General features: G+C 44.5%; 1 protein-coding gene across 2 annotated transcripts in view; it reads right to left on the reverse strand.

The window, feature by feature from the left end:
* The window catches only part of kremen1 (kringle containing transmembrane protein 1), a 266356-nt gene that overhangs the window by 185183 nt on the left and 57748 nt on the right, over positions 1-23425 (reverse strand). The gene's annotated exons all lie outside the window — the stretch shown is intronic.

Raw genomic sequence — 23425 nt, forward strand, 5'->3', positions numbered from 1 at the left:
GTCCTGATTAAGAGGAATGTTTTGACGGTAGAACGGTTGAAATGCGTTGAAAAATGTGGAAGGAGTAGTCGCCAGAAAAAAAGGGTGGACATAGGGCTTTGGAAAACCAGGAATTCTGGAAAATCCTGGTAATTTTTTGAACTTGGAAAAAAGGTGGTTTAAATTTCCAGGATGGAGGAATGTGTTGAAGGTGGAATGGTTGGAATCGGTTGAAAAATGTGGAAATGGTGGAAGTTTGAAAAATGGCCAATTCATTTTGAATGGGAAAAATGTCCCGGAAAACTTGGAATTCTGGGAAATCTGGGAATTTTCGGAAATTGTCAAGGGAAAGCCCACGATTCCCGAATAGGCTTAACAGTTTGAAGTTGGAACAGTTTGAATCAGATGAAAAATGTTGGAAATGTGGAAGTTTGAAAAGTGTCCCATTGAATTTGGGAATTTCCGGAAAAGCGGAAATTTTTGGAAAATGGTAAAAAAAAAACTTGAATAAAGTGAATGAGTTGAAATGGTTGGTGTTGGAATCTTTCAAATCGGTTTAGACATGTTGAAGGAGTAACATGTTGAATTGAGAAATGGTATTACGGAATTCTTGGAATTTCGAGAAAACCGGGAATTTTTCCAGTTCAAAAAACAACTTTGTTTTATGTCCTGATTAAGAGGAATGTTTTGACGGTAGAACGGTTGAAATGCGTTGAAAAAATGTGGAAGGAGTAGTCGCCAGAAAAAAAGGGTGGACATAGGGCTTTGGAAAACCAGGAATTCTGGGAAATCCTGGTAATTTTTTGAACTTGGAAAAAAGGTGGTTTAAATTTCCAGGATGGAGGAATGTGTTGAAGGTGGAATGGTTGGAATCGGTTGAAAAATGTGGAAATGGTGGAAGTTTGAAAAATGGCCAATTCATTTTGAATGGGAAAAATGTCCCGGAAAACCTGGAATTCTGGGAAATCTGGGAATTTTCGGAAATTGTCAAAGGAAAGCCCACGATTCCCGGATAGGCTGAACAGTTTGAAGTTGGAACAGTTTGAATCAGATGAAAAATGTGGGAATTGTGGAAGTTTGAAAAGTGTCCCATTGATTTCAATGGGGATTTCCCCAAAATTTGGGAATTTCCGGAAAAGCGGGATTTTTTTGGAAAATGGTAAAAACCAACTTGAATAGAGTGAATGAGTTGAAATGGTTGGTGTTGGAATCTTTCAAATCGGTTGAGACATGTTGAAGGAGTCACATGTTGAATTGAGAAATGGTATTACGGAATTCTTGGAATTTCGAGAAAACCGGGAATTTTTCCAGTTCAAAAAACAACTTTGTTTTATGTCCTGATTAAGAGGAATGTTTTGACGGTAGAACGGTTGAAATGCGTTGAAAAATGTGGAAGGAGTAGTCGCCAGAAAAAAGGGTGGACATAGGGCTTTGGAAAACCAGGAATTCTGGATAATCCTGGTAATTTTTTGAACTTGGAAAAAAAGTAGTTTAATTTTCCAGGATGGAGGAATGTGTTGAAGGTGGAATGGTTGGAATCGGTTGAAAAATGTGGAAATGGTGAAAGTTTGAAAAATGGCCAATTAATTTTGAATGGGAAAAATGTTCCGGACAACCTGGAATTCTGGGAAATCTGGGAATTTTCGGAAATTGTCAAGGGAAAGCCCATGATTCCCGAAAAGGCTGAACAGTTTGAAGTTGGAACAGTTTGAATAAGATGAAAAATGTGGGATTTGTGGAGGTTTGAAAAGTGTCCCATTGATTTCAATGGGGATTTCCCCAAAATGTGTGAATTTCCGGAAAAGCGGGAATTTTTGGGAAAATGGTTAAAAAAAACTTGATCAGAGTAAATGAGTTGAAATGGTTGGTGTTGGAATCTTTCAAATCGGTTCAGACATGTTGAAGGAGTAACATGTTGAATTGAGAAATGGTATTACGGAATTCCTGGAATTTCGAGAAAACAGGAACGTTTTCCAGTTCAAAAAACAACTTTGTTTTATGTCCTGATTAAGAGGAATGTTTTGACGGTAGAACGGTTGAAATGCGTTGAAAAAATGTGAAAGGAGTAGTCGCCAGAAAAAAAGGGTGGCCATAGGGCTTTGGAAAACCAGGAATTCTGGGAAATCTGGGAATTTTCAGAAATTGTCAAGGGAAAGCCCACGATTCCTGAATAGACTGAACAGTTTGAAGTTGGAACAGTTTGAATCAGATGAAAAATGTGGGAATTGTGGAAGTTTGAAAAGTGTCCCATTGATTTCAATGGGGATTTCCCTAAAATTTGGGAATTTCCGGAAAAGCGGGAATTTTTTTGGAAAATGGTAAAAACCAACTTGAATAGAGTGAATGAGTTGAAATGGTTGGTGTTGGAATCTTTCAAATCGGTTCAGACATGTTGAAGGAGTAACATGTTGAATTGAGAAATGGTATTACGGAATTCCTGGAATTTCGAGAAAACCGGAAATTTTTCCAGTTCAAAAAACAACTTTGTTTTATGTCCTGATTAAGAGGAATGTTTTGACGGTAGAACGGTTGAAATGCGTTGAAAAAATGTGGAAGGAGTAGTCGCCAGAAAAAAAGGGTGGACATAGGGCTTTGGAAAACCAGGAATTCTGGAAAATCCTGGTAATTTTTTGAACTTGGAGAAAAGGTGGTTTTAATTTCCAGGATGGAGGAATGTGTTGAAGGTGGAATGGTTGGAATCGGTTGAAAAATGTGGAAATGGTGGAAGTTTGAAAAATGGCCAATTAATTTTGAATGGGAAAAATGTCCCGGAAAACCTGGAATTCTGGGAAATCTGGGAATTTTCGGAAATTGTCAAGGGAAAGCCCACGATTCCTGAATAGGCTGAACAGTTTGAAGTTGGAACAGTTTGAATCAGATGAAAAATGTGGGAATTGTGGAAGTTTGAAAAGTGTCCCATTGATTTCAATGGGGATTTCCCCAAAATTTGGGAATTTCCGGAAAAGCGGGAATTTTTTGGAAAATGGTAAAAAAAAAAACTTGAATAGAGTGAATGAGTTGAAATGGTTGGTGTTGGAATCTTTCAAATCGGTTGAGACATGTTGAAGGAGTAACATGTTGAATTGAGAAATGGTATTACGGAATTCCTGGAATTTCGAGAAAACCGGAAATTTTTCCAGTTCAAAAAACAACCTTGTTTTATGTCCTGATTAAGAGGAATGTTTTGACGGTAGAACGGTTGAAATGCGTTGAAAAAATGTGGAAGGAGTAGTCGCCAGAAAAAAAAGGGTGGACATAGGGCTTTGGAAAACCAGGAATTCTGGAAAATCCTGGTAATTTTTTGAACTTGGAAAAAAGGTGTTTTAAATTTCCAGGATGGTGGAATGTGTTGAAGGTGGAATGGTTGGAATCGGTTGGAAAAATGTGGAAATGGTGGAAGTTTGAAAAATGGCCAATTAATTTTGAATGGGAAAAATGTCCCGGAAAACCTGGAATTCTGGGAAATCTGGGAATTTTCGGAAATTGTCAAGGGAAAGCCCATGATTCCCGAATAGGCTGAACAGTTTGAAGTTGGAACAGTTTGAATCAGATGAAAAATGTGGGAATTGTGGAAGTTTGAAAAGTGTCCCATTGATTTCAATGGGGATTTCCCCAAAATTTGGGAATTTCCGGAAAAGCGGGAATTTTTTGGAAAATGGTAAAAACAAACTTGAATAGAGTGAATGAGTTGAAATGGTTGGTGTTGGAATCTTTCAAATCGGTTGAGACATATTGAAGGAGTAACATGTTGAATTGAGAAATGGTATTACGGAATTCCTGGAATTTCGAGAAACCTGGGAATTTTTCCAGTTCAAAAAAACAACTTTGTTTCATGACCTGATTAAGAGGAATGTTTTGACGGCAGAACGGTTGAAATGCGGAAGGAGTAGTCGCCAGAAAAAAAGGGTGGACATAGGGCTTTGGAAAACCAGGAATTCTGGAAAATCCTGGTAATTTTTTGAACTTGGAAAAAAGGTGGTTTAAATTTCCAGGATGGTGGAATGTGTTGAAGGTGGAATGGTTGGAATCGGTTGGAAAAATGTGGAAATGGTGGAAGTTTGAAAAATGGCCAATTAATTTTGAATGGGAAGAATGCCCCGGAAAACCTGGAATTCTGGGAAATCTGGGAATTTTCGGAAATTGTCAAGGGAAAGCCCACGATTCCCGAATAGGCTGAACAGTTTGAAGTTGGAACAGTTTGAATCAGATGAAAAATGTGGGAAATGTGGAAGTTTGAAAAGTGTCCCATTGAATTTGGGAATTTCCGGAAAAGCGTGAATTTTTTGGAAAATGGTAAAAACAAACTTGAATAGAGTGAATGAGTTGAAATGGTTGGTGTTGGAATCTTTCAAATCGGTTGAGACATGTTGAAGGAGTAACATGTTGAATTGAGAAATGGTATTACGGAATTCCTGGAATTTCGAGAAAACCGGAAATTTTTCCAGTTCAAAAAACAACTTTGTTTTATGTCCTGATTAAGAGGAATGTTTTGACGGTAGAACGGTTGAAATGCGTTGAAAAAATGTGGAAGGAGTAGTCGCCAGAAAAAAAAGGGTGGACATAGGGCTTTGGAAAACCAGGAATTCTGGAAAATCCTGGTAATTTTTTGAACTTGGAAAAAAGGTGGTTTAAATTTCCAGGATGGAAGAATGTGTTGAAGGTGGAATGGTTGGAATCGGTTGAAAAATGTGGAAATGGTGGAAGTTTGAAAAATGGCCAATTCATTTTGAATGGGAAAAGTGTCCCGGAAAACCTGGAATTCTGGGAAATCTGGGATGTTTTGGAAATTTTCAAGGGGAAGCCCACGATTCCCGAATAGGCTGAACAGCTTGAAGTTGGAACAGTTTGAATCAGATGAAAAATGTGGGAATCGTGGAAGTTTGAAAAGTGTCCCATTGATTTCAATGGGGATTTCCCCAAAATTTGGGAATTTCCGGAAAAGCGGGAATTTTTGGGAAAATGGTAAAAAAAAACTTGAATAGAGTGAATGAGTTGAAATGGTTGGTGTTGGAATCTTTCAAATCGGTTAAGACATGTTGAAGGAGTAACATGTTGAATTGAGAAATGGTATTACGGAATTCCTGGAATTTCGAGAAAACCGGAAATTTTTCCAGTTCAAAAAACAACTTTGTTTTATGTCCTGATTAAGAGGAATGTTTTGACGGTAGAACGGTTGAAATGCGTTGAAAAAATGTGGAAGGAGTAGTCGCCAGAAAAAAAGGGTGGACATAGGGCTTTGGAAAACCAGGAATTCTGGAAAATCCTGGTAATTTTTTGAACTTGGAAAAAAGGTGGTTTAAATTTCCAGGATGGAGAAATGTGTTGAAGGTGGAATGGTTGGAATCGGTTGAAAAATGTGGAAATGGTGGAAGTTTGAAAAATGGCCAATTCATTTTGAATGGGAAAAGTGTCCCGGAAAACCTGGAATTCTGGGAAATCTGGGAATTTTCGGAAATTGTCAAGGGAAAGCCCACGATTCCCGAATAGGCTGAACAGTTTGAAGTTGGAACAGTTTGAATCAGATGAAAAATGTGGGAATTGTGGAAGTTTGAAAAGTGTCCCATTGATTTCAATGGGGATTTCCCCAAAATTTGGGGATTTCCCCAAAATTTGGGAATTTCCGGAAAAGCGGGAATTTTTTGGAAAATGGTAAAAAAAAAAACTTGAATAGAGTGAATGAGTTGAAATGGTTGGTGTTGGAATCTTTCAAATCGGTTGAGACATGTTGAAGGAGTAACATGTTGAATTGAGAAATGGTATTACGGAATTCCTGGAATTTCGAGAAAACCGGGAATTTTTCCAGTTCAAAAAACAACTTTGTTTTATGTCCCGATTAAGAGGAATGTTTTGACGGTAGAACGGTTGAAATGCGTTGAAAAAATGTGGAAGGAGTAGTCGCCAGAAAAAAAGGGTGGACATAGGGCTTTGGAAAACCAGGAATTCTGGAAAATCCTGGTAATTTTTTGAACTTGGAAAAAAGGTGGTTTTAATTTCCAGGATGGAGGAATGTGTTGAAGGTGGAATGGTTGGAATCGGTTGAAAAATGTGGAAATGGTGGAAGTTTGAAAAATGGCCAATTAATTTTGAATGGGAAAAATGTCCCGGAAAACCTGGAATTCTGGGAAATCTGGGAATTTTCGGAAATTGTCAAGGGAAAGCCCACGATTCCCGAATAGGCTGAACAGTTTGAAGTTGGAACAGTTTGAATCAGATGAAAAATGTGGGAAATGTGGAACTTTGAAAAGTGTCCCATTGATTTCAATGGGGATTTCCCCAAAATTTGGGAATTTCCGGAAAAGCGGGAATTTTTGGGAAAATGGTAAAAAAAAAAACTTGAATAGAGTGAATGAGTTGAAATGGTTGGTGTTGGAAACTTTCAAATCGGTTGAGACATGTTGAAGGAGTAACATGTTGAATTGAGAAATGGTATTACGGAATTCTTGGAATTTAGAGAAAACCGGGAATTTTTCCAGTTCAAAAAACAACTTTGTTTTATGTCCTGATTAAGTGGAATGTTTTGACGGCAGAACGGTTGAAATGCGTTGAAAAAATGTGGAAGGAGTAGTCGCCAGAAAAAAAGGGTGGACATAGGGCTTTGGAAAACCAGGAATTCTGGGAAATCTGGGAATTTTCAGAAATTGTCAAGGGAAAGCCCACAATTCCTGAATAGGTTGAACAGTTTGAAGTTGGAACAGTTTGAATCAGATGAAAAATGTGGGATTTGTGGAGGTTTGAAAAGTGTCCCATTGATTTCAATGGGGATTTCCCCAAAATGTGTGAATTTCCGGAAAAGCGGGAATTTTTTGGAAAATGGTAAAAACCAACTTGAATAGAGTGAATGAGTTTAAATGGTTGGTGTTGGAATCTTTCAAATCGGTTGAGACATGTTGAAGTAGTAACATGTTGAATTGAGAAATGGTATTACGGAATTCCTGGAATTTCGAGAACACCGGGAATTTTTCCAGTTCAAAAAACAACTTTGTTTTATGTCCTGATTAAGAGGAATGTTTTGACGGTAGAACGGTTGAAATGCGTTGAAAAAATGTGGAAGGAGTAGTCGCCAGAAAAAAAAGGGTGGACATAGGGCTTTGGAAAACCAGGAATTCTGGAAAATCCAGGTAATTTTTTGAACTTGGAAAAAAGGTGGTTTAAATTTCCAGGATGGAGGAATGTGTTGAAGGTGGAATGGTTGGAATCGGTTGAAAAATGTGGAAATGGTGGAAGTTTGAAAAATGGCCAATTAATTTTGAATGGGAAAAATGTCCCAGAAAACCTGGAATTCTGGGAAATCTGGGAATTTTCAGAAATTGTCAAGGGAAAGCCCACGATTCCCGAATAGGCTGAACAGTTTGAAGTTGGAACAGTTTGAATCAGATGAAAAATGTGGGAATTGTGGAAGTTTGAAAAGTGCCCCATTGATTTCAATGGGGATTTCCCCAAAATTTGGGAATTTCCGGAAAAGCGGGAATTTTTTGGAAAATGGTAAAAAAAAAAAACTTGAATAGAGTGAATGAGTTGAAATGGTTGGTGTTGGAATCTTTCAAATCGGTTGAGACATGTTGAAGGAGTAACATGTTGAATTGAGAAATGGTATTACGGAATTCTTGGAATTTCGAGAAAACCGGGAATTTTTCCAGTTCAAAAAACAACTTTGTTTTATATCCTGATTAAGAGGAATGTTTTGACGGTAGAACGGTTGAAATGCGTTGAAAAAATGTGGAAGGAGTAGTCGCCAGAAAAAAAGGGTGGACATAGGGCTTTGGAAAACCAGGACTTCTGGAAAATCCTGGTAATTTTTTGAACTTGGAAAAAAGGTGGTTTAAATTTCCAGGATGGAGGAATGTGTTGAAGGTGGAATGGTTGGAATTGGTTGAAAAATGTGGAAATGGTGGAAGTTTGAAAAATGGCCAATTCATTTTGAATGGGAAAAATGTCCCGGAAAACCTGGAATTCTGGGAAATCTGGGAATTTTCGGAAATTGTCACGGGAAAGCCCACGATTCCCAAATAGACTGAACAGTTTGAAGTTGGAACAGTTTGAATCAGATGAAAAATGTGGGAATTGTGGAAGTTTGAAAAGTGTCTCATTGATTTCAATGGGGATTTCCCCAAAATGTGTGAATTTCCGGAAAAGCGGGAATTTTTTGGAAAATGCTAAAAAAAAACTTGATCAGAGTAAATGAGTTGAAATGGTTGGTGTTGGAATCTTTCAAATCGGTTCAGACATGTTGAAGGAGTAACATGTTGAATTGAGAAATGGTATTACGGAATTCCTGGAATTTCGAGAAACCTGGGAATTTTTCCAGTTCAAAAAAACAACTTTGTTTCATGACCTGATTAAGAGGAATGTTTTGACGGTAGAACGGTTGAAATGCGTTGAAAAATGTGGAAGGAGTAGTCGCCAGAAAAAAAGGGTGGACATAGGGCTTTGGAAAACCAGGAATTCTGGAAAATCCAGGTAATTTTTTGAACTTGGAAAAAAGGTGGTTTAAATTTCCAGGATGGAGGAATGTGTTGAAGGTGGAATGGTTGGAATCGGTTGAAAAATGTGGAAATGGTGGAAGTTTGAAAAATGGCCAATTCATTTTGAATGGGAAAAATGTCCCGGAAAACCAGAAATTCTGGGAAATCTGGGAATTTTCGGAAATTGTCAAGGGAAAGCCCACGATTCCCGAATTCCATGATAACAAGAGCCTTGGCCTTTTAACAAATTGACAAGAGGAATGTGTAAAAAGTGACTGGAGAAGTGAAAGCAGGAGGTACGTGGGTGAAGTCAGGGGGATTAGTGCAGATAACCATGCAGAGGGCGTTAGCTTCTAGGTCAAACGTGCACAATGCCTGGACTGGATCCGCGAGAGATTAAAAGCCCGAACAGCAGACTGGGAGGGACAGTGATGGCAGTTCAAAAAGAGGGTTGGACAATGAGCAGTTTTATGATCCTCCACATTGTTAACTCCGACTCTAAATGACTCCCTCTTGTGCGGACAGCCAATGAAGCCAGCACTTCACTTAAGACGGTAAAGACCGCCAGGAACCTCATCTGGGCTCCTCGTCACGTACGCCCTTTTTCATATCAACGCCATCTACGGCGTGTCACACAGGCCATGATGGCTGCTCGCTTACATGGGGGGAGGGCGTCTCAAGCTGCAGAGCGGGTGGTAAGATGATCTGTGCCGGCCTACGTGCACCATCACAAAACCAGACTGACAATATCATCACTGCCATGACAACCCGGAGGACAACACACCACACCTATCTGTTAATCCTAGCACAACATTTCACTTCCTGTTTCAGAGCCTCTCCTACATGTGCATTTCATATTTAGTAGGCAGTAGTTCCTGCTCCTCTAAGGCCCCTTCTAACCTTATCCTTGTCCACACACACAATGGTCGTTTAAGACCCCTTCCACCCACCTCCGTCCACCGGAAAATGTGCACGTCATAGTCACCTCCAGTGTTGCTTTGTGTGCAAGTTCTTGAATTAAATTGACTTATCTGAACAGTGTACCGTGTACCCAGGGAAGTCCTGTGGGGAGTGCTCAGAGAGTATGGGGTAACGGACTGTCTTATTGTGGCAGTTCGCTCCCTGTATGATCAGTGTCAGAGCTTGGTCCGCATTGCCGGCAGTAAGTCGGACACGTTTCCAGTGAGGGTTGGACTCCGCCAAGGCTGCCCTTTGTCACCGATTCTGTTCAAAACTTTTATGGACAGAATTTCTAGGCGCAGTCAAGGCGTTGAGGGGATCTGGTTTGGTCGCTGCAGGATTAGGTCTCTGCTATTTGCAGATGATGTGGTCTTGATGGCTTCCTCTGGCCAAGATCTTCAGCTCTCACTGGATCGGTTCGCAGCTGAGTGTGAAGTGACTGGGATGAGAATCAGCACCTTCAAGTCCGAGTCCACGGTTCTCGCCCGCGAAAGGGTGGAGTGCCATCTCCGGCTTGGGGAGGAGATCTTGCCCCAATGGGAGGAGTTCAAGTACCTCGGAGTCTTGTTCACGAGTGAGGGAAGTGTGGATGGTGAGATCGACAGGCAGATCGGTGCGGCGTCTTCAGTAATGAGGACGCTGTACCGATCCGTTGTGGTGAAGAAGGAGCTGAGCCGGAAGGCAAAGCTCTCGATTTACCGGTCGATGTACGTTCCCATCCTCACCTATGGTCATGAGCTTTGGGTCATGACCAAAAGGACAAGATCACGGGTACAAGCGGCCCAAATGAGTTTCCTCCGCCGAGTGGCGGGGCTCTCCCTTAGAGATAGGGTGAGAAGCTCTGTCATTCGGGGGGAGCTCAAAGTAAAGCCGCTGCTCCTCCACATCGAGAGGGCCCAGATGAGGTGGTTCGGGCATCTGGTCAGGATGCCACCCGAACACCTCCCTAGGAAGGTGTTTCGGGCACGTCCGACCGGTAGAAGGCCATGGGGAAGACCCAGGACACACTGGGAAGACTATGTCTCCCGGCTGGCCTGGGAACGCCTCGGGATCCCCCGGGAGGGGCTGGACGAAGTGGCTGGGGAGAGGGAAGTCTGGGCTTCCCTGCTTAAGCTGTTGCCCCGGCGACCCGACCTCGGATAAGCGGAAGAAGATGGATTGATGGATGGATGGATATCTGAACAGTATCCAGTGTTGTGGTATTTCAATGAACTGGAATCCAGTGAGGGTTGGACTCCGCCAAGGCTGCCCTTTGTCACTGATTCTGTTCATAACTTTTATGGACAGAATTTCTAGGCGCAGTCAGGGCGTTGAGGGGATCCGGTTTGGTGGCTGCAGGATTAGGTCTCTGCTTTTTGCAGATGATGTGGTCCTGATGGCTTCATCTGGACAGGATCTTCAGCTCTCACTGGATCGGTTCGCAGCTGAGTGTGAAGTGGCTGGGATGAGAATCAGCACCTTCAAGTCCGAGTCCATGGTTCTCGCCCGGGAAAGGGTGGAGTGCCATCTCCGGGTTGGGGAGGAGATCTTGCCCCAAGTGGAGGAGTTCAAGTACCTCGGAGTCTTGTTCACGAGTGAGGGAAGAGTGGATGGTGAGATCGACAGGCGGATCGGTGCGGCGTCTTCAGTAATGCGGACGCTGTATCGATCCGTTGTGGTGAAGAAGGAGCTGAGCCGGAAGGCAAAGCTCTCGATTTACCGGTCGATCTACGTTCCCATCCTCACCTATGGTCATGAGCTTTGGGTCATGACCAAAAGGACAAGATCACGGGTACAAGCGGCCCAAATGAGTTTCCTCCGCCGAGTGGCGGGGCTCTCCCTTAGAGATAGGGTGAGAAGCTCTGTCATTCGGGGGGAGCTCAAAGTAAAGCCGCTGCTCCTCCACATCGAGAGGAGCCAGATGAGGTGGTTCGGGCATCTGGTCAGGATGCCACCCGAAGGAAGGTGTTTCGGGCACGTCCGACCGGTAGAAGGCCATGGGGAAGACCCAGGACACACTGGGAAGACTATGTCTCCCGGCTGGCCTGGGAACGCCTCGGGATCCCCCGGGAGGAGCTGGACGAAGTGGCTGGGGAGAGGGAAGTCTGGGCTTCCCTGCTTAAGCTGTTGCCCCCGCGACCCGACCTCGGATAAGCGGAAGAAGATGGATGGATGGATGGATGGATATCTGAACAGTATCCAGTGTTGTGGTATTTCAATGAACTGGAATCCAGTGAGGGTTGGACTCCGCCAAGGCTGCCCTTTGTCACTGATTCTGTTCATAACCTTTATGGACAGAATTTCTAGGCGCAGTCAAGGCGTTGAGGGGATCCGGGTTGGTGGCTGCAGGATTCGGTCTCTGCTTTTTGCAGATGATGTGGTCCTGATGGCTTCATCTGGCCAGGATCTTCAGCTCTCACTGGATCGGTTCGCAGCTGAGTGTGAAGTGACTGGGATGAGAATCAGCACCTTCAAGTCCGAGTACATGGTTCTCGCCCGGGTTGGGGAGGAGATCTTGCCCCAAGTGGAGGAGTTCAAGTACCTCGGAGTCTTGTTCACGAGTGAGGGAAGAGTGGATGGTGAGATCGACAGGCGGATCGGTGCGGCGTCTTCAGTAATGCGGACGCTGTATCGATCCGTTGTGGTGAAGAAGGAGCTGAACCGGAAGGCAAAGCTCTCGATTTACCGGTCGATCTACGTTCCCATCCTCACCTATGGTCATGAGCTTTGGGTCATGACCAAAAGAACAAGATCACGGGTACAAGCGGCCCAAATGAGTTTCCTCCGCCAGGTGGCAGGTCTCTCCCTTTGAGACAGGGTGAGTGTCATGATCCGTGGTCCGGATCATGTTTTGTTATGTTCTGTTAGTTTTGGACTCCCTAAGTTCCTGTTTGTGCACTCCTGGGTTTATGTTGGTCACCATGGGGATTAATTGGGTTCACCTGTCTCTGGTTAGTGGTACCACGCTCAACTGTTGTCAACCACTAATCAGAGAGCTATTTAGTCACCTTGCTCGCCACGCTCAGTCCGGCGTCATTGTTTGCTTCATGCTCCTGTTACTTTTCTGTTTGTGGTGCTGTTTTGACTTTTCAAGATTAAATCATGTTCCTACTGTTATGATCCGCTGCCCGGATCATATTTTTTTTTACTGTGACGACCGGGGCGCATGGTGATGCGGGGTTTCGTTCTCCCAGGATGCAACGGACTTCGGACACAGCGTGAAGGTAAAAGAAATGATTTATTTACCAGAATAAATTATACTGGAACAAAGAAAAGGGTGCTCATAGCACATAAGGCAAAAACTAAAAGAGCTAGCATGGGAGCTAGAAGGTAAAAAAGGAGTTTAGCGTTGAAGCTAACAGGTACAGAGCCAGAACAAAAGTCGTCAACTGTTGCATGAAAACAAACTACGAAGCAAGAACGAATGACAGGGAGGACAGGCTTAAATAATAATGTCAGTGATGACAAACAGGTGCGTGTTGGGAAACAAACGTGGCAGGTGAAAATAATAAGCAGCCATGGCAACAAACTCAGGTGTACAAAACAGGTACTCAAGGAGTCCAAAACTAACCAAAAACACAAGTATCTTGAAAACGTAAACAAAAAAATATGATCCGGGCAGCGGATCATAACACCTACCTGCAAGTCCTGTCCGGAGTCGTCCGTTTGCATCCCGGGAGAACGAACCTCGCAGTAAGCTGCGACCCCCATGTGACAGTGAGAAGCTCTGTCATCCGGGAGGAACTCAGAGTAAAGTTGTTGCTCCTTCACATGGAGAGGAGCCAGATGAGGTGGTTTGGGTATCTGGTCTGGATCCATAGGGAGGTGTTTAGGGCACTTCCGACTGGCAGGAGGTCAAAGGGAAGACCCAGGACACGTTGGGTAGACTATGTCTCCCGGCTGGCCTGGGAACGCCTCGGGATCCCCCGGGAGGAGCTGGACGAAGTGGCTGGGGAGAGGGAAGTCTGGGCAGAGGGAAGTCTGGGCTTCTCTGCTTAGGCTGCTGCGACCCACCTCGGATAAGCGGAGGAAAATGGATGGATGGCTTAGATACCTTTGTACCTGCACACTGCCTTCCGCTGTTGTCTTCATATTGTGATCACGACAAACCATGTTCCCGACATCTACAAAGCAATTAGCTACCTGCGGCCACCAACTGATATGGAAGAGTACGACACGGTTACTCTGCCGAGCTCTAGACAGCCATGAATTGATTACGTGGACCCCGACTTAAACAAGTTCCATCCATCCATCTTCTTCCGCTTATCCGAGGACGGGTCGCGGGGGAAGCAGCCTAAGCAGGGAAGCCCAGACTTCCCTCTCTCCAGCCACTTCGTCCAGCTCTTCCTGTGGGACCCCGAGGCGTTCCCAGGCCAGCCGGGAGACATAGTCTTCCCAACGTGTCCTGGGTCTTCCCCCCGGCCTCCTACCAGTCGGACGTGCCCTAAACACCTCCCTAGGGAGGCGTTCGGGTGGCATCCTGACCAGATGCCCGAACCACCTCATCTGGCTCCTCTCCATGTGGAGGAGCAGCGGCTTTATTTTGAGCTCCTCCCGGATGGCAGAGCTTCTCACCCTATCTCTAAGGGAGAGCCCCGCCACCCGACGGAGGAAACTCACTTAGGCCGCTTGTACCTGTGATCTTGTCCTTTCGGTCAAAACCCAAAGCTCATGACCATAGGTGAGGATGGGAACGTAGATCGACCGGTAAATTGAGAGCTTTGCCTTCCGGCTCAGCTCCTTCTTCACCACAACGGATCGATACAGCGTCCGCATTACTGAAAACGCCGCACCGATCCGCCTGTCGATCTCACCATCCACTCTTCCCTCACTCGTGAACAAGACTCCCAGGTACTTGAACTCCTCCACTTGGGGCAAGATCTCCTCCCCAACCTGGAGATGGCACTCCACCCTTTTCCGGGCGAGGACCATGGACTCGGACTTGGAGGTGTTGATTCTCATCCCTTAAACAAGTTGAAAAACTTATTCGGGTGTTACCATTTAGTGGTCAATTGTACAGAATATGTACTGAACTGTGCAATCTACTAATACAAGTTTCAATCAATCAATCAAAGCACTGACACTCAACAACGGCACATTATTTGCAGATTATAACTACTGGTTTGCAAAAAAATGTTTTAACCCAAATAGCTGAAATGACATAATCTCCCACGGCACACCAGACTGTATCTACCTCAAAGAACTACTCACCCCCAAATCCTCCACACGACACCTCCGCTGCGGACAGGCTAACCTCCTCCAACCTCTGAGGACAAAGCTACGAACAATGGGAGACCGGGCTTTCTGCTCCGCCGCTCCCAGTCTGTGGAACGCTCTCCCTGACCACCTGAGGCATACTTGCCAACCCTCCCGGATTTTCCGGGAGACTCCCGAAATTCAGCGCCTCTCCCGAAAACCTCCCGGGACAAATTTTCTCCCGAAAATCTCCCGAAATTCAGGCGGAGCTGGAGGCCACGCCCCCCCCCCCAGCTCCATGCGGACCTGTGTGACGTGTTGACAGCCTGTTCACACGTCCGCTTTCCCACAATATAAACAGCTAATGATGGAGGGTGAGTTCTTGGTTTCTTATGTGGGTTTATTGTTAGGCAGTTTCATTAACGTCCTCCCAGCGCGGTAACAACACACAACAACAGCATTTCGTCTACCGTAAAGCAGTTGGTCTGCCGTAAATAGCAATGTTGTGACACTTTTAAACAGGACAATACTGCCATCTACTGTACATGCATATGTGACCCACCCATAATGTGTCACATTTTTGTGTTGATTTATTAATTTTATTTTGTGGTTTGAATTCGTTTTTGGAGCTGTCATTACACATTTATCAGTATTCACATTGGTCAGTAGGGGGCAGTAGGGCGTTTCTTCCCAATTGAATGCTATCACCTGCAGACCGGAAGTGTCTTGTCATTCTGATGAGCGCGACCAGTCTGTGAACAATTGAAACGTCCTGTGTGCTTTTTCCTCCTGTATAACAGGTTAGTTTTGGTGAATCAACTCACTGAATAATATCCATGTGATCTTTATAAGTTTAAGTACACATTCTGATGGTGGAGCCTAACTCTAAAGTGTTTGTGAGTTGTAGTTTGTATTTGTGAATGAATCCAGTGCACAGCTGCGGTAATCAATACAAAAAGGCGACGTGAGTACGCAATGTTTATATAGGAACTTCTGATCCTAATTCAGACTCCCAAATTAGAGCTCCCGTTTTCTTATTGATTTTATAATGTATATTTGTATAATGTGTGTGTTCTGAAATAGTGACAGAGAATAGAACAAGGATGGACAATTCAACCCTTAACCCAACAATGAGTAGATGAGTGTTATGTGTGTGTATATGTATGTGTAAATAAATGAACACTGAAATTCAAGTATTTATTTTATTTATATATATATATATATTAGAAATGCGCGGTTTGCGGGCACAACCGCGGAGTCCGCGGATTATCCGCGGATCGGGCGGATGAAATTTAAAAAAATTAGATTTTAAATAGATTCAGGCGGGTGGCAGTTAAACCAATTCGGAAATATATATATACATAGTTAAATGTTGTTACCCACATACGAAAAACGAGCAGGCACCTGCTGCATATGCCACAACAGAAAAAAAAAGAAAAAAGAGATGGACACTTTTACGGAGCGGAGAAGGGACGCCTCGCCGGGGTCCGGGACCGAGGCCCCTTCCCCCGAGAGGGCCCCACCGGGAGCCGTAGCTGAGGCGATCCGCGAGAAGGGCCCGACGCACGTCCAGGGTCACCACCGCGCCCACCGCACCGACACCCCGCCTCGTCCGCCTTCGCCGCGGCCGGCGTCACGCGCAGCAGGTAAGCAGCTTACCTGCCCGCCACCCCCGTGGCCGGGGGCTCGTAACAGGGGTCACTCCGCGCGCTCCGCCCGCGCAGCTTACCTGCCCGCCACCCCTGTTGCCGGGGGCGCGTAACAGGGGTCACTCCGCGCGCAGTGCGCTCACGAAAGGGGTGGGGCTCACCCTGGTTGATATAGACAGCAGGACGGTGGCCATGGAAGTCGGAACCCGCTAAGGAGTGTGTAACAACCCACCTGCCGAATCAACAAGCCCTGAAAATGGATGGCGCTGGAGCGTCGGGCCCATACCCGGCCGTCGCCGGCAGCGAGACGCGCTTGGAGGTGCGCTCAGCGCGGCTCCCATATGATTGCGCACTGGTGTGCGTCTGGGCCGTGACAGCGTGGCACGCGAATGTCTGTGCTGCATTGGATCAGTCTCCTTTCTTTAACAGGCAAAAGCTTTATAACCTCACATCGTCTATATTAGATATATAACAACGGGCGGGTGCGGTTCTGATCAAATGTTATATAATATATATATATATATGTATATATATGTATGTGTGGGAAAAAAATCACAAGACTATTTCATCTCTACAGGCCTGTTTCATGAGGGGGGGTTCCCTCAATCATCAGGAGATTTTAATGGGAGCATTCGCATACCATGGTTTATATAGGGCACAGAGTGGGTGGGTACAGGCTGGCGTAGGGGCGTGGTGATTGGCTCATGTGTTATCTAGGAGGTGTTTCCGTCTGTGGCGGCATGCTGTTACAATTTCGCTGCGCTTGTTGAGGGATGACAGGTCTGGACGGTAAATAATAAACAGTTTCTCTTTCAAGCATAGGTTGCATCTTTTATTACCACTATTGTAAGGTGTGCTGGATGCAAGAATTTGCCATGTTATTGAATATTCAACATTATTGTCTTTGAGGTCCCAAATGTGTTTGCTGAGTTCTGTGGTATTTCGCAGGTTTTGGTTCCTGAAAGAAGCCTTGTGATTGTTCCATCTGGTTTTGAATTCTCCCTCGGTTAATCCTACATATGTGTCGGATGTGTTAATGTCCTTGCGTGTTACCTTAGATTGGTAGACAACTGATGTTTGTAAGCACCCCCTGTTGAGAGGGCAATCAGGTTTCTTTCGACAGTTACAGTCTTTGTTGGTTTTGGAGTCGCTCTGTCCGGGGGCAGACGGCTCATTTGCAATTGTTTTGTTGTGGTTTGAGATGATTTGTCGTATATTGTTCATACAGCTGTAGCTCAATTTAATGTTGTTCTTGTTGAATACTTTTCTTAGGGTGTTGTCTTTGGGAAAGTGTTTGTCAATCAGATTGAGGAATTTGTGTCCAATGTTAGTTGAGACGTTTTTGCTGTATGGGGGGTTGTACCAGATGATGTCGTTTCGTTTTCTGTTCTTTTTTGGCTGGTTTCCTGGCGTGGGTTCATAGGTGAGGGTGAAATTGTATCCGCTTTCATCAAGGGCTTTTTGGTACGGGGGGGGTTGCTTGGTCAAATTCAGCTTTGCTAGATGACAGCATCGATAGCCTTTTATTAATTCCGGTAGGTATTCTTTTCGTGGTGGTGGGTGGGTGGTTGCTGTCATGGTGCCCTATATAAACCATGGTATGCGAATGCTCCCATTAAAATCTCCTGATGATTGAGGGAACCCCCCCCCTCATGAAACAGGCCTGTAGAGATGAAATAGTCTTGTGATTTTCTTCCCACACATACATATATTGCGCTCTACTACGGTATCGAGCACTATTTTTTGGATAACCTTATTAAGACATATATATATATATATATATATATATATATATATATATATATACATATATATATAGCTAGAATTCACTGAAAGTCAAGTATTTCATATTAACCACGCCCCCAACCACGCCCCCCGCCCCACCCCGACCACGCCTCCCACCCCCCGAAATCGGAGGTCTCAAGGTTGGCAAGTATGACCTGAGGGCACCACAGACTGTGGATATTTTTTAAAAAAGGCTTAAAAACCCTTCTTTTTTTTAAAAAAATGCCAATTTTTAGATATATGCATACTAGTTTTAGCTATTTGGCTGTTCTAGTTTTTATTTTATTTTTATTTTATTTTTTAATACACTGTAGCACTTTGAGGTTGTTTACTCAATGCAAAGTGCTTTTTACAAATAAAATCTATTATTATTATCTCACGGCACTGATTAAAAAATACTGGCCTAGACGAGCAAACCACCATTGATCTCCATGAAATGCCGTCGCTGTAAAGACGACGACAACACACACCGCCGGGCCTCAGAAGTTGAACGGAGCGGACATCAAACGCAGGTAGCATTTGCGACGACGCTAAACACACCTGTTTTTCATCCTCCTTGTTTGTGCTCAGTGGAGCTGGCATGTGAAGAATGTAAATTACATGTGCTTCGCTTCTGTTGCGGAGGGGCCGGGGGTGGTGTGCAGCCATTACGGAGGACCCTTCCAAACCAGTCCCTTGCTGGATGATTACAGGGTCCGCAGACGACGAGGCCTGACAGGAAGACATCACAGGTCGATGGGGGGCGGGGGACGATGCCCCGGCGGGAAAAAACTCCAAAGAAAGAAAATACGCTGCCATGGTTATCTTTGTTGTTTTGATTCACGCCAGGCGTCATTTACCACGCCGCCCCGTCTTGTCCCCTCAAAGACACTGAGGCCATTGTTTCAAAGTTAAACAGGAGCTGTTTTTGTCCGCTCCGAGGACTTCACAATAAACTGCCCACCCCACGTGTTTTGGAATTCCTGCTTTTGCCGCCGAGGGATGCGGGCCAGCCGATGAGTATCTTTTAGAGACTTTGCCAAGTCCTCATCCTGCGGTGCATTTGCGACATCACGTCTTCTTCTTCTGCTCTTTTAGATTAGACGCTTCCTGTTGTGGCCACTTCCTGTCGGCAGTCGAGTGCATGAGGGGGCAAAGTTTAATTTGGCGACAAAAATAGAAGCTCTTTTGCATTCAGTGAGAATGGACACTTCCTGTTTTGGTTGTACCAGATGAGGTCTACAGGTGATTGCATGTTTTACTGACACATTGGATTCAGTTTGTACAAACCCCGTTTCCATATGAGTTGGGAAATTGTGTTAGATTTCCCAATTCGGGCTCCAGTACTATGGAATGCCCTCCCGGTAACAATTAGAGATGCTACCTCAGTAGAAGCATTTAAGTCCCATCTTAAAACTCATTTGTATACTCTAGCCTTTAAATAGCCCCCCTGTTAGACCAGTTGATCTGCCGTTTCTTTTCTTTTCTCCTCTGCTCCCCTTTTCCTTGAGGGGGGGGGGCACAGGTCCGGTGGCCATGGATGAAGTGCTGGCTGTCCAGAGTCGGGACCCGGGGTGGACCGCTCGCCTGTGCATCGGCTGGGAACATCTCTGCGCTGCTGACCCGTCTCCGCTCGGGATGGTGTCCTGCTGGCCCCACTATGGACTGGACTCTTACTACTATTATGTTGGATCCACTATGGACTGGACTCTCACAATATTATGTCAGACCCACTCGACATCCATTGCTTTCGGTCTCCCCTAGAGGGGGGGGGTTACCCACATATGCGGTCCTCTCCAAGGTTTCTCATAGTCATTCACATCGACGTCCCACTGGGGTGAGTTTTTCCTTGCCCGTATGTGGGCTTTGTACCGAGGATGTCGTTGTGGCTTGTGCAGCCCTTTGAGACACTTGTGATTTAGGGCTATATAAATAAACATTGATTGATTGATTGATTGAAATAATAATTAACTTAGAATTTCATGGCTGCAACACGTGCCAAAGTAGTTGGGAAAGGGCATGTTCACCACTGTGTTACATGGCCTTTCCTTTTAACAACACTCTCAACTGAGGAGACACATTTTTGAAGCTTCTCAGGTGGAATTCTTTCCCATTCTTGCTTGATGTACAGCTTAAGTTGTTCAACAGTCCGGGGGTCTCCGTTGTGCTATTTTAGGCTTCATAATGCGCCACACATTTTCAATGGGAGACAGGTCTGGACTACAGGCAGGCCAGTCTAGTACCCGCACTCTTTTACTATGAAGCCACGTTAAAGTTAAAGTAAAGTTAAAGTACCAATGATTGTCACACACACACTAGGTGTGGCGAGATTATTCTCTGCATTTGAGCCATCACCCTTGATCACCCCCTGGGAGGTGAGGGGAGCAGTGGGCAGCAGCTGTGGCCGCGCCCGGGAATCATTTTGGTGATTTAACCCCCAATTCCAACCCTTGATGCTGAGTGCCAAGCAGGGAGGTAATGGGTCCCATTTTTTTATAGTCTTTGGTATGACTCGGCCGGGGATTGAACTCACAACCTACCGATCTCAGGGCGGACACTCTAACCACTAGGCCACTGAGTAGGTAGCGGCCGGAGCGTCCCCCCGGAGGGGGAGCCCCGTATGGGTTTTCGGTCTGATAAATGCACGCATCCCCGTCCAGGGTCAGCGTTGATGTAACACGTGGCTTGGCATTGTCTTGCTGAAATAAGCAGGGGCGTCCATGGTAACGTTGCTTGGATGGCTCCAAAACCTGTATGTACCTTTCAGCATTAATGGTGCCTTCACAGATGTGTAAGTTACCCATGTCTTGGGCACTAATACACCCCCATACCATCACAGATGCTGGCTTTTCAACTTTGCGCCTATAACAATCCGGATGGTTCTTTTCCTCTTTGGTCCGGAGGACACGACGTCCACAATTTCCAAAAACTATTTCATATGTGGACTCGTCAGACCACAGAACCCTTTTCCATTTTGTATCAGTCCATCTTAGATGAGCTCGGGCCCAGCGAAGCCGACGGCGTTTCCGGGTGTTGTTGATAAACGGTTTTCGCCTTGCATAGGAGAGTTTTAACTTGCTCTTACAGATGTAGCGACCAACTGTAGTTACTGACAGTGGGTTTCTGAAGTGTTCCTGAGCCCATGTGGTGATATCCTTCACACACTGATGTCGCTTGTTGATGCAGTGCAGCCTGAGGTATCGAAGGTCACGGGCTTAGCTGCTTACGTGCAGTGATTTCTCCAGATTCTTTGAACCCTTTGATGATATTACGGACCGTAGATGGTGAAATCCCGGAATTCCTTGCAATAGCTGCTTGAGAAAGGTTTTAAAATGTTGCACTTTTTATATGTAGAAGAAAAGTTTTGTCAGAATTATTATAGTGTTCCCAATAGAGATGTGCGGTTTGCGGACACAACCGCGGAGTCCGCGGATAATCCGCGGGTCGGGCGGGTGACATGACGAAAAAAATAGATTGTAAATAGATGCGGGCGGTCGGCGGTTGAACCAATTCGGAAATATATATACATAGTTAAATGTTGTTACCCACATACGAAAAACGTATAGATTTTATCGGTCCTTTAGGTGGAGCTGATGGTGCATCACCGAAAAAGAAAAGGATTGACTTCACAGAATGGGAGGAGGGTACACCTGTGCTTGTTGATGAAGTAGAGGATTATTTCTCTACAAACTTCCATCTCGACGTTTCAGCAGAGGAAAATCTACTTTCCTTTTGGGGGAAACAAGGACAATCATTCCCACGACTACAACACCTTGCCAAGAGAATCCTATGCGTCCCAGCAACAAGTGGTGCAAGTGAGCGCTCCTTCAGCGCAGCAGGGCGCATTTTAGAGGCCAGGCGCTCTCGCCTGAATCCTGGCACTGTAGATGCCATTTTATTCCTGCATAGTGCTAACAAAAAAAAAAGTAAGTAGACATACGGTTGGATATGTTAAACTAATTAGTCTACGTTACCTATAGGCTATACCAAATAAGCCCATGTCTAACCTATATTGAGTTCGGTCAGCTGAATAATTTTGATGGTTACGTGTTGTTTGGGCGCACTACAATGCAAAGGAATTAAGGCAATTGCGTTGTTTATTGTGTTTTTTCTATTGGAGATATACTACTATGTGTGAATAATTAAATTCAGAAAAATGTTTTTACCTAACGAAAATATAGGCCTCGTCTTTCTAAAACATTTTTTTAACTTCTTAAAAGCCTCGTTCTGCTTGCTGCAACTGCGCACACAAAGTGTGAGGAACGCACTCCTGATCTGAGGGCATTGGCAACAATAGTCAACACTTTCTTAATGGAAATGACAATAATACTATAATAATGATAAATAATATTATCACGCATTAATATCTCTTAGCCACTAATGCGTGGCAAGCATTGAATGTCTGTGCTGCATTGGATCAGTCTCCTTTCTTTAACAGGCAAAAGCTTTCTAACCTCACTAATGTCCTGCATCGTCTATATTAGATATATAACAACGGGCGGGTGTGGTTTTGATAAAATGTTGGTTGGGTGGATGGCGGATGGATGACGACATTTGTGATGCGGTTGCGGATGAAATAGTTGCCTATCCGCGCATCTCTAGTTCCCAATGTTAAAAGGATAAAGCCATTGTTTACAAATTTGGTAAATAAATAACCAAAAAAATGTATATTTTGTTCTTTTCTTACTGTACCGAAAATGACCCGAAATTTTTGTGTGCCGTTACACCCCTACTTACAAGTCGTACTGACTTGAAATTTCTCACACAGCTCTACAAAAACAATCCACTGTAACTTCAGAGTGTTTGGCAAAATAACCATAAAGTTTGGGGACTGAGAAGCAAGAAAGTTGAGCAAGACCGGTTAAAAAAAAAAACATGATAGATGACTTAGATACTGATTGTTTATAAGGCATTGCCAAATACGTTATGTTAGTAGGTCTTATAAAGTATTTTGAACCACAACCAAGGGGGCGCCAAAAATTCAATTGACAGTCACGAGTGAAAATGAAGACATTTTCAGGCCAGAAAGTTCTCTGATTGAACGTTTCAAGTCGGGATAAGCTCAAAAATCCTCATGTGGCTTTGATAGGTTCTCCTTGAAGAAGGGGGCCCCAAAAACAACACGGTTAGCCCAAATTGGGGCTAACTCAAATCTACGAGCTATGCATAAAAAAACACGTGACCTGGAGTGATTTAAAAAAAAATATCTGGTGCTTATAGTGCTCAACCATCTGAATCAAATGAGTCTCAGACGTCACTAAAGAAGCACGGGTGTGTTGCCTCACCATTCCCGGACATATTTTGGCGCTACAGGGAGAAATAACTTCCCCACCCTCCATTTTTTACCGTAAAACCGAGGGGTCCACTAAGGCCCACATAGAGAAGAATTGAAGGGTGTGGGGGCCGTTTTGATATTGTTCCCATTTTAATTAAGTA

Source organism: Nerophis lumbriciformis, linkage group LG03 (assembly GCF_033978685.3).
Source record: "Nerophis lumbriciformis linkage group LG03, RoL_Nlum_v2.1, whole genome shotgun sequence".
NCBI lineage: Eukaryota > Metazoa > Chordata > Actinopteri > Syngnathiformes > Syngnathidae > Nerophis > Nerophis lumbriciformis.